Below are 8470 nucleotides of genomic sequence, written 5' to 3'. Positions count from 1 at the left end.
GGTGGACAAAGAATCAGTCTCACAACACCATTATCATCACCATCCCATGGATGGGTCACTAAATGCAAGCTTAGAAAATATTAGTTCTCTCTAGTTTCCCTGCCTGATTGCGGGCTTCTTTGACAAAGAGTCCAGTGATGTCAGATATCCCTCCTAGTTCTAGCTAATTGGTCCATAATCAGGCAGTGAGTCAAGGATGAAGGTTAACATGCAGCAAGAATAAATGCCTCTAAATGACTTTGATGGATTACATGATCTCTTCTCTTAAAAAGCCATGGCAGTATAAATGGTTAATATGGGGACTGCTTAATGTTGCCTGCTACTATACAGTAAAACCCAGATCCATGAAGATAGTTAGACTTCTAACATCCATGGAAATCAATGGACATTTGGAGGCTAAATACCTTTGTAGATCTGGGCCTAAGCATTCTTCATTATATTGTCTGGATAACACTGAAATGGCTGTTGTATGACTCTACAGCTGCCACCGCTCCAGCACCCTCACGGAAACGAGCTGTTTGTCTCACAAGGTTATTCCAGCAAGCAAAACTTTTAAATAAACTCGCAGTGTACATCTGTGGCCATGTGGGGTGGTGATTATAAATAAACATGGGCGCAAGCACTTCTGAAAGGAGCTGATATGCTCTACTGGGTTAAGTTCTGTTCACTTTTATCAAATGATTTATTATTTGTATTGCACTAGTGCCTAGGAGACCCAGTCATGGATCAGGCCCTACTGTGGTAGGCGCTGTTCAGAGAGGAGTTTATTTTCTTAATGTTACAAGAAGAAACAAATCCATCTGCAAAGAACTAACTAATTAAAAACAGTGGGTCACTATTACGTGGATTGTGGATGGGGTTTCAATAGTGCCTAACTGATTTAGGAGCACAGATCCCGTTGACTTGGGACTTATGCTCCTAAATCACTAAGATGTGCTTGAAAATCCCATCTGATATTCACAATGTAAATTACCTGATTAAAAATCACACTGTGATCCTACTCCCAGTGAAGTCAATGGAAATCTGCCATTGACCTCAGTGGTGCGGAATGGAACTAATAACTTGGAGATGAGAAGAGCCTCCTCCATCAGGAACTCATATGAGGACAAAACCCGACAAGGTTGAAAACATGAGCAAACACAATCCTTGATCTTTTCCTGATACATTTCAGTGTTGTTTGTCTTGTACACCATTTCCATAGCTGAGAGAAAACTGTCAGCTATCCTGCGTTCTGTGTCAGTGTGGCACTGATGCATCTTGAGAAATTCATGACAATAAATAAAGATTTGGGATTTTACTGGATTCAATGATTATGCATTCATGTACATACCATCTTCAATTCTGTTGTATTCAATTCATACAAAAAGTCTGGAAAAGTGTTGTATGGCCCTAAACACTCATCATACCTACAGTATGTATGTTGGTATCTAAATATACAAAGTGGAGTCTTTAGGAATTAAAATCTATTGTTGCTATTGTATTTGTTGATTGCATGAACTATAAAACTTTCTTACACAACCCCATGGCCTTTCTAGCTGATCATGCTCCATACTGAGGGCTACATCATCATAGGTTTGATATGGACAGTTTTGTGAGGTGCTGCACCCTCTCAATTCCTATTGATGTCAAGGGGAATTCTGAGTGCTCACCATCTCTCAGGAACATTCCCCTTGTTTGCAGACTGGGACCCCCGGAAGTCATCATCTGATTTTTTTATGTCCACCCAGTAAGACGCTGGGGAGTCCTGCTAATGGTTAGCTTTGGGTTGTTCTGTGTGAGGGAATAGATCAGTCTCATACATTCACCATCCCTTCTGTGACCATGTCAATCCCTTCCAGGTTTAGAAGACGTTAATAGATAGCTGCTCCCGCCGTTTGCCTCTTTATGGTGGCCTTCTTATATACATAGGAATGGAGAAGTGTAGATGAGCTATGGAAACTTTCATCTCTAAGTCACCAGTTTGAATCTAACCCATGCTGGTATTTCCTGACAGATGTTACTGCCTGATTGTTCTTTGGTGGCTTTTGTAAAATGAGCTGCTGGCCTCAGTCCCATTGGTACAAAACATGACCAAAATAAAACAAAAAACAACAGCAATAAATGGTATCCTTGCTGGCATTCCCCCAAAGAGGTAAAGATTTTAATGGATCTGAGACTGAATTATCCTCTCAACCCTAGAGACAGTTGGTCTACACAGGATTGAGGCATGTTGATGGGACAGTTTGGGAAGGGACCATACTTCACGGCTGTCTGTGCTGTACCTACAATAGTCTATGACTAAATTGAGGGTGGTGGGTTTAAATTTTAAAGAGTAACTAGTGATTGGGGACATGTTTTTTTGGGAGGGTATCAATTTTTGGATGCCCAGATTGAGACACCTTAAAAGGGCCTGATTTTCAGAAAGTGCTGAGCACCCAGCCGCTGTAAATCAGCTCCAGTAGGGAATCCAAAACCTGAGGCATCCCAAGTGACTAGTCACTACTGAAAATCTTGGCAAAGTTCTTATTCCCCCGTTCTGGCACCTTTCATGAGCAACACATTCACTAAATCAATTGAATAGGAAAGGGAGTGGGATTAAAATTTGTATATATTGCAAATCTACATCATACTCAGAAACAGTAACTATACTGTTCCCTTATGTAGCAATTTAATCATTTATAATAATAAGCAAATGTTTGTAAAGATGAAAGAAAATGGAGTTTATTGTGCTGTGAAAAGCGGTGCCGCTTCTGGATCTATAAGCAGGTTGATTGATAGACAGTGCCATCCACTGAAACGCGTGAGATTCCCATGTACAAGAGTTTGGGGCGTGGTTGGAACTTTAGAGGTGTTTTTTCAGGACGTTTATAGAAAATAGTTTTGTGGACTCTTTTATGACTTCTTGCAAATTACCAGAAAGACCAAAGTCCTGCAGAAAAGTCAGTAGTGCAGCCTTCCCCACACGGACTACACCCTGCTCCCAAGGTACCACTTCTAAGAGCGAATGTGTCATTTAATCACCATGGCCCATTCAGTCACTGCCTTCTCTGCTGGGATTGTCATCAAGAGAAGCAAGTAGTGGCAGTTGTGATGCAGATGCCTATCCACTAAGTATTGGATTGAGACCATGTCCATTTCACATAGACAGAGAGGTCGCCTACATTTAAGCACCTGAGCGTGAATTTCACTTCTTTGCAGAAAGCCAGCAGAAAGCTTTTGTACCATTTAAGCCCTTAAAATAGGTTTTAAGTGGAATTTAAGTGATGCATAATACTACACAGGAGTGAATATCATCCTAAATCCATATTTAAGTATCTAACTTCAGTGGGGTTCCATACAGATAGCGATCCTTCTGCACAGAGCTCAGTGCAGAATCAGGACCTGACCTGCACTCTAGCTCAAACTGACTAGCTGCTGCCTCTTAGTACTAATATTTCTGTCTCTACTGGAGGCTTTCATTTTCTGAACTGCATGTGTAGGGGTTTCTCTCTTTCACTGTGGGCACTAATTTGTGACGTGCTTTTTCAAAGACTCAAAAGAAAATAATGTTCACTTCCTGTGTGCTTCCTTTAATGGGTAAATAAACAGGAGCCTATGAGGAGCAAGCCACTTGATGGAGAGGAGGGTCACTCACTTTAAAAGTTAGGGCAAGGAAAGAAAGGATTAAAAGTATTCTTTCTTGTCCAAAGCCATATAGCCAAAAGATAAACAAGTCAATTTAGATCTTGATTTAGTTTGACAGATGCTTCTCTTTCCCGCTCCACATCCTAGAACCATCAAAGACTTTGAAATGGATGGAGAAAGATTTCTAAACATTTCCTTTAGCATGTGATAGGGTTCTGAACAAACATATGTGAAGCCCTGTGTTCTGCTAAAACAATTCTTTTTGCTCTAAAAGGCTTTCCTTGTGTTGAGCATTTGACTGTTTACATAGACAACACATTAAGTACAGGAAAAGTTTCCTTTTGAACTATAGAAAGTGTGCCTGTTCATTCTGACGGATCCTGTCCGGGGTTGTGTTCACCAGTGGAACTACAGGAGAAAGCCATAATGGGTACCAATGGGTGGAAGTTAAAGCCAGACATCTTCAAATTAGAAATAAGGCACATATTTTTAACAGCGTGGATTGACTAACTATTAGGACAAACTACCAGGGAAGTGCTGGATTCTACAAATCAAGACTAGATACCTTTAGCCAAATACAAGTTATTGAGATCAACACAGGCGTAACTGGATGAAATTCTGTAGCCTGTGTTATACAAGAGGTCAGACTAAAAGATATGATCGTCTCTTCTGGCCGTAAATCTATGAATCTACCGTATGTATCAATAGCCTTTGCTGCTCTCACACACCACCAAAATGCTGTTACTTAGCACACAGGATTTCTACAGCAGACCTTCTGTCAGCCTCTAGGAACATAGGAACAGCCAGAGTTTATTCATTTAATCTTTGACAGTGGCCAGATGCTTCAGAGAAAAATGTAAAGCCTCTATTATGGACAATTTTGTAATATAATGTCCGTCAGGGAAATTTCTTCCTTAATCCAGGTAATTAATGATTGGATTATGTCCTGAAGAAGCGTGAGTATAACATCCCTCACACATTTTTATCATTTAGGGACCAATCTATTATGGACAATTTTGTAATATAATGTCTGTCAGGGAAGTTTCTTCCTTAATCCAGGTAATTAGTGATTGGATTATGTCCTGAAGAAGCGTGAGTTCTCACACATTTTTATCATTTAGGGACCAATCTTATTATTCATATTGGATAGGGTAGCAGTCTGGGAGCTAAAATACGTGAGTTCTATTCCCAGGTCTGTCACTGACCTGCTGTGTGACCTTGAGCAACTCACTTCATCTCCTTGTGCTGCTGTTCCCTTCCCACATTTTGTCTGTCTTGTAAACTTTTCAGGCCGGGCTCAGTCTCTTACTATGTGGCTTGGTTTGTTTGTTTGTTTACAGCAATGGCATGGTGAGGCCCTAATCTCACCTGAAACCTCTAGGCTGTACTGTAGTACAGTAAAATAATTTACACCAGCATAGAAAATGCACTGAAATCATGTAATCTGCATGTTTGTCATCATACTTGTGCTCAATTAACGCCACCACCTGGAGAGCTGCAATGGAAGTGAAAGAGTCAGAATGTTCTGCAACCTACTTCAACAAGGTTTTGGATTTAGCTTCTGGTAGCTCACATGCAGCCCTTGCTAACTAAAGGCAAATGTACACACTAGGAATGCAGCTCTTCCAATGTGAATTTATGTAATTATAAAAGGCATAAGAATAATCACGTGCAGTTCCAGATGAAGGGCCCTGTGCTTCCCAGCGCATCAAGAGGAGCAAGTGGAAGTCAAAAAAGGCAGAAATGAACACCCTAGTCCTGCAAAGCACTTGTGTACATTGAAGTTAATGGAATACCTCATCTAAGGGAGATGAAGAAAAGTCCTTAACATATTGCTGTCATCCCAGGGTGCATCCTTTTATAATTAGCAGCTCATCAATTTCATTGCTGGTGTGATGACATATAAAATAGGTGGTTCATGCAGACATTAATGAACAAGGCCAGATTCTCAACTGGTGCAAACTGATGAAGCAGCTTTAACTTCAGTGGAGCTGTGCTGATTTGTCCCATGTGAGGATCCAGCCCATAATATTAATTGACTTTATGAATCACTACTTTTCCATCCCACAGCACTCACATTCAACAGCAGCATAAGGACAACTTAAAACATATTTAAATACATTAAAATCAAAGATCAGTCTCCAAAAGTTCCAGAAAGCAAAATCAACTGGGGCAGAGGAGGGTGGAGACCCACAAAAGGAAAAAAGCAGCGGAGGGTGGGGAAAAGGGAAGAATTGAGGTGATTGAATATGGAGCCCATAATGGTCATACTTTGCTAGATAAATGAATCACTTCCTGCTTTGCTGTGGCCCAGAGCCTGGGAGGCGGTTAATATGCAGTCAGAAGCTCAAAGGCAGCCACAAAGCATTGCAAGTGCATCATTTAATAAGTGGAGAAACAGCGTTGCTCAATTTAGGGGTGCCTCCCTCTGCTTTTTCAAAAGCCCATGAGAGTTTACACTGGGAGGACTTCAAACACTTGCGCATGATGTTTCCTCGCCTGTTGTTCCAGCAACAGCAGGCTGCACCTCCCCAAAGCAGCTGTGTAAGCGCAAAGGTAGGCCAGACAGGGGCTTGTCATTTCCCAGCCATTCCATTTCTAATCCCCTAGTTTCCTCCTAGCCACTCCAGAGACAGCCTAGGCTGAAGTCAGGCTGGAATAGGGTGGAGAGGAGTTGTCCATGAAGAATTCACGCTGCTGTCCGTGTGGCTCCGCAGTACCCCTAGCTACCAGAATGGGAGCCTAACTCCTTCCTCCAGTGACCTGTTCACAGCTGTGACTAGGTTTTTCTGATTCAGCTGGTCTCCCCTTGTCTAATAATTATAATATAGGAATGGCTGCACCCGGCATTTACATAATACCTTCCATCCAAAGATCAGTGAGGTTGGTAAGTATCTGTGATGGGTTGGATCACAGAAACCTCCTTGGGGCTGCCAGCTGATGTGCCAAGGCTACTTCTGCCCCTGATTTCCTGCCCTGACAGCTTAGGACCTCAGTGCTCTGCCTGGGTTGAGCCAGACCCCCTAGCCTGCTGCAAACCCAGACCCAGGTCTGAACCACGCCCCCTAACAGCTGTAGGCTTAACTGAAAGCAATTTACAAAAGTGTTCCTGTCTTTAACACTCAGATGTCCAACTCCCAATGGGGTCCAAACCCCCAATAAATCCATTTTAGCCTGTATAAAGCTTACACAGGGTAAACTCATACATTGTTCACCCTCTATAACACTGATAGAGAGATATGCACAGCTGTTTGCCCCTCCTCCCCCCAGGTATTAATACATACTCTGGGGTAATTAAGAAGTAAAAAGTGATTTTATTAAATACAGAAAGTAGGATCTAAGTGGTTCCAAGTAGTAAGAGACAGAACAAAGTGAATTACCAAGTAAAATAAAATAGAACACGCAAGACTATGTCTAAGAAACTGAATACAGATAAAAACCTCATGCAGCTTCCTTTTACAGACTAGTCTCCTTATAGTCTGGGTCCAGCAATCACTCACACCCCCGCAGTCATTGTCCTTTGTTCCAGTTTCTTTCAGGTATTCTTGGGGGTGGAGAGGCTCTCTCTTTAGCCAGCTGAAGTCAAAATGCAGGGGTCTCCCACAGGCTTGAACTGACTTTCTCTTGTGGGGGGAGACTCCCTCCTCTCTCCTATGCAAAGTCCAGCTCCAAGATGGAGTTTTGGAGTCACATGGGCAATCACATGTCCATGCATGACTGAGTTTCTTGCCCACCAAGCCACATTCCTGGGAAAACTCCGATTGGATTGGCATCTTTGAGTTCATTGTTGGCTTAAATAGTTCTTGATTGGGCATTTAATTTGCACATTCCTTTCTCAACAGAAATCAAGCAAGTATACAGCCAATATTCCTAACTTTATGTACAAAAATGATACATACATACAAATAGGATTAATAGATTCAGTATATCATAACCTTTACAGAGATATGTCACATGGCATATGTAGCATAAAAATATTCTAGTTATGTCATATATACATTCATAAGCATATTCCATAAAGCCTTACAGGGGGCACCATCACAGTATCTCACTGATAGGGAAACTGAGGCACAGAAAGGTGAAGTAACTCACCCAAGGTTGTCCAGTGAATCTCTAGCAGAGTCAGGAATAGAAACCAGGAGTTCTGGCACCAATTCCTTTATATTAGCCACAAACCCACCTTTCCTTTATATTTGCCTACAGTGTTTCCTCCTTTTTATCTCTGTCCCAGTCTCGCCTGTCGCTTTTTATTCTCTGCCACTGTCTCTCTTTCTCTGCCTGTCACCTGGTCTTTCTTTCCCCTCCTTCACCGGTCCCCTCCCACTGCAGTCCTTTGCCAGCCATGCAGTTCTCTCTCTGCTCTGTCTCCTTCCCCAAATCTCTGCATCCTGTTTCCCCACTCATCTCCATCTACCATTGTTCCCTCCTCAGGTGTTAATTCTCTTTACCAGATATGCATACGGAACTCCCATCAGCCTCCCCTATGCTGAGCAAAGGGGGTGATGAGAGTGTGTGGGGCAACCAGTGCCTACGGTCTCCTTCTCCCCCATCTCTAACTCACTGCGATAGTAAGCTGGGAGAAGGAGATGGAGGAAGAGGAAGCAGCCTTGGTTGCCTGCTCAACCCAAGTAGCCCCTTGTCGGTGGGAGGAGAAGCTACAGGGGGAATCTTGCTCACACCAGACAGCCCCGCTAAAGAGGGACACCTCGGGTGAGATGAGTTTTCAGGATGAAATAGCTGAGATCTGGAGAAGAGGACAGGGGTCCTGAGGTCTGTCAAGGACTCCAGTGACTGTCCTGCAGTCATGTCATCAGGCATTCTACCAGTGACCAAGTTAGGTAGAGCTACCATTGCTTTGTGCTATATT

This window comes from Mauremys mutica, chromosome 12 (assembly GCF_020497125.1).
Source record: "Mauremys mutica isolate MM-2020 ecotype Southern chromosome 12, ASM2049712v1, whole genome shotgun sequence".
Classification (NCBI taxonomy): Eukaryota; Metazoa; Chordata; order Testudines; family Geoemydidae; genus Mauremys; species Mauremys mutica.
This window is presented reverse-complemented; position numbering follows the sequence as displayed.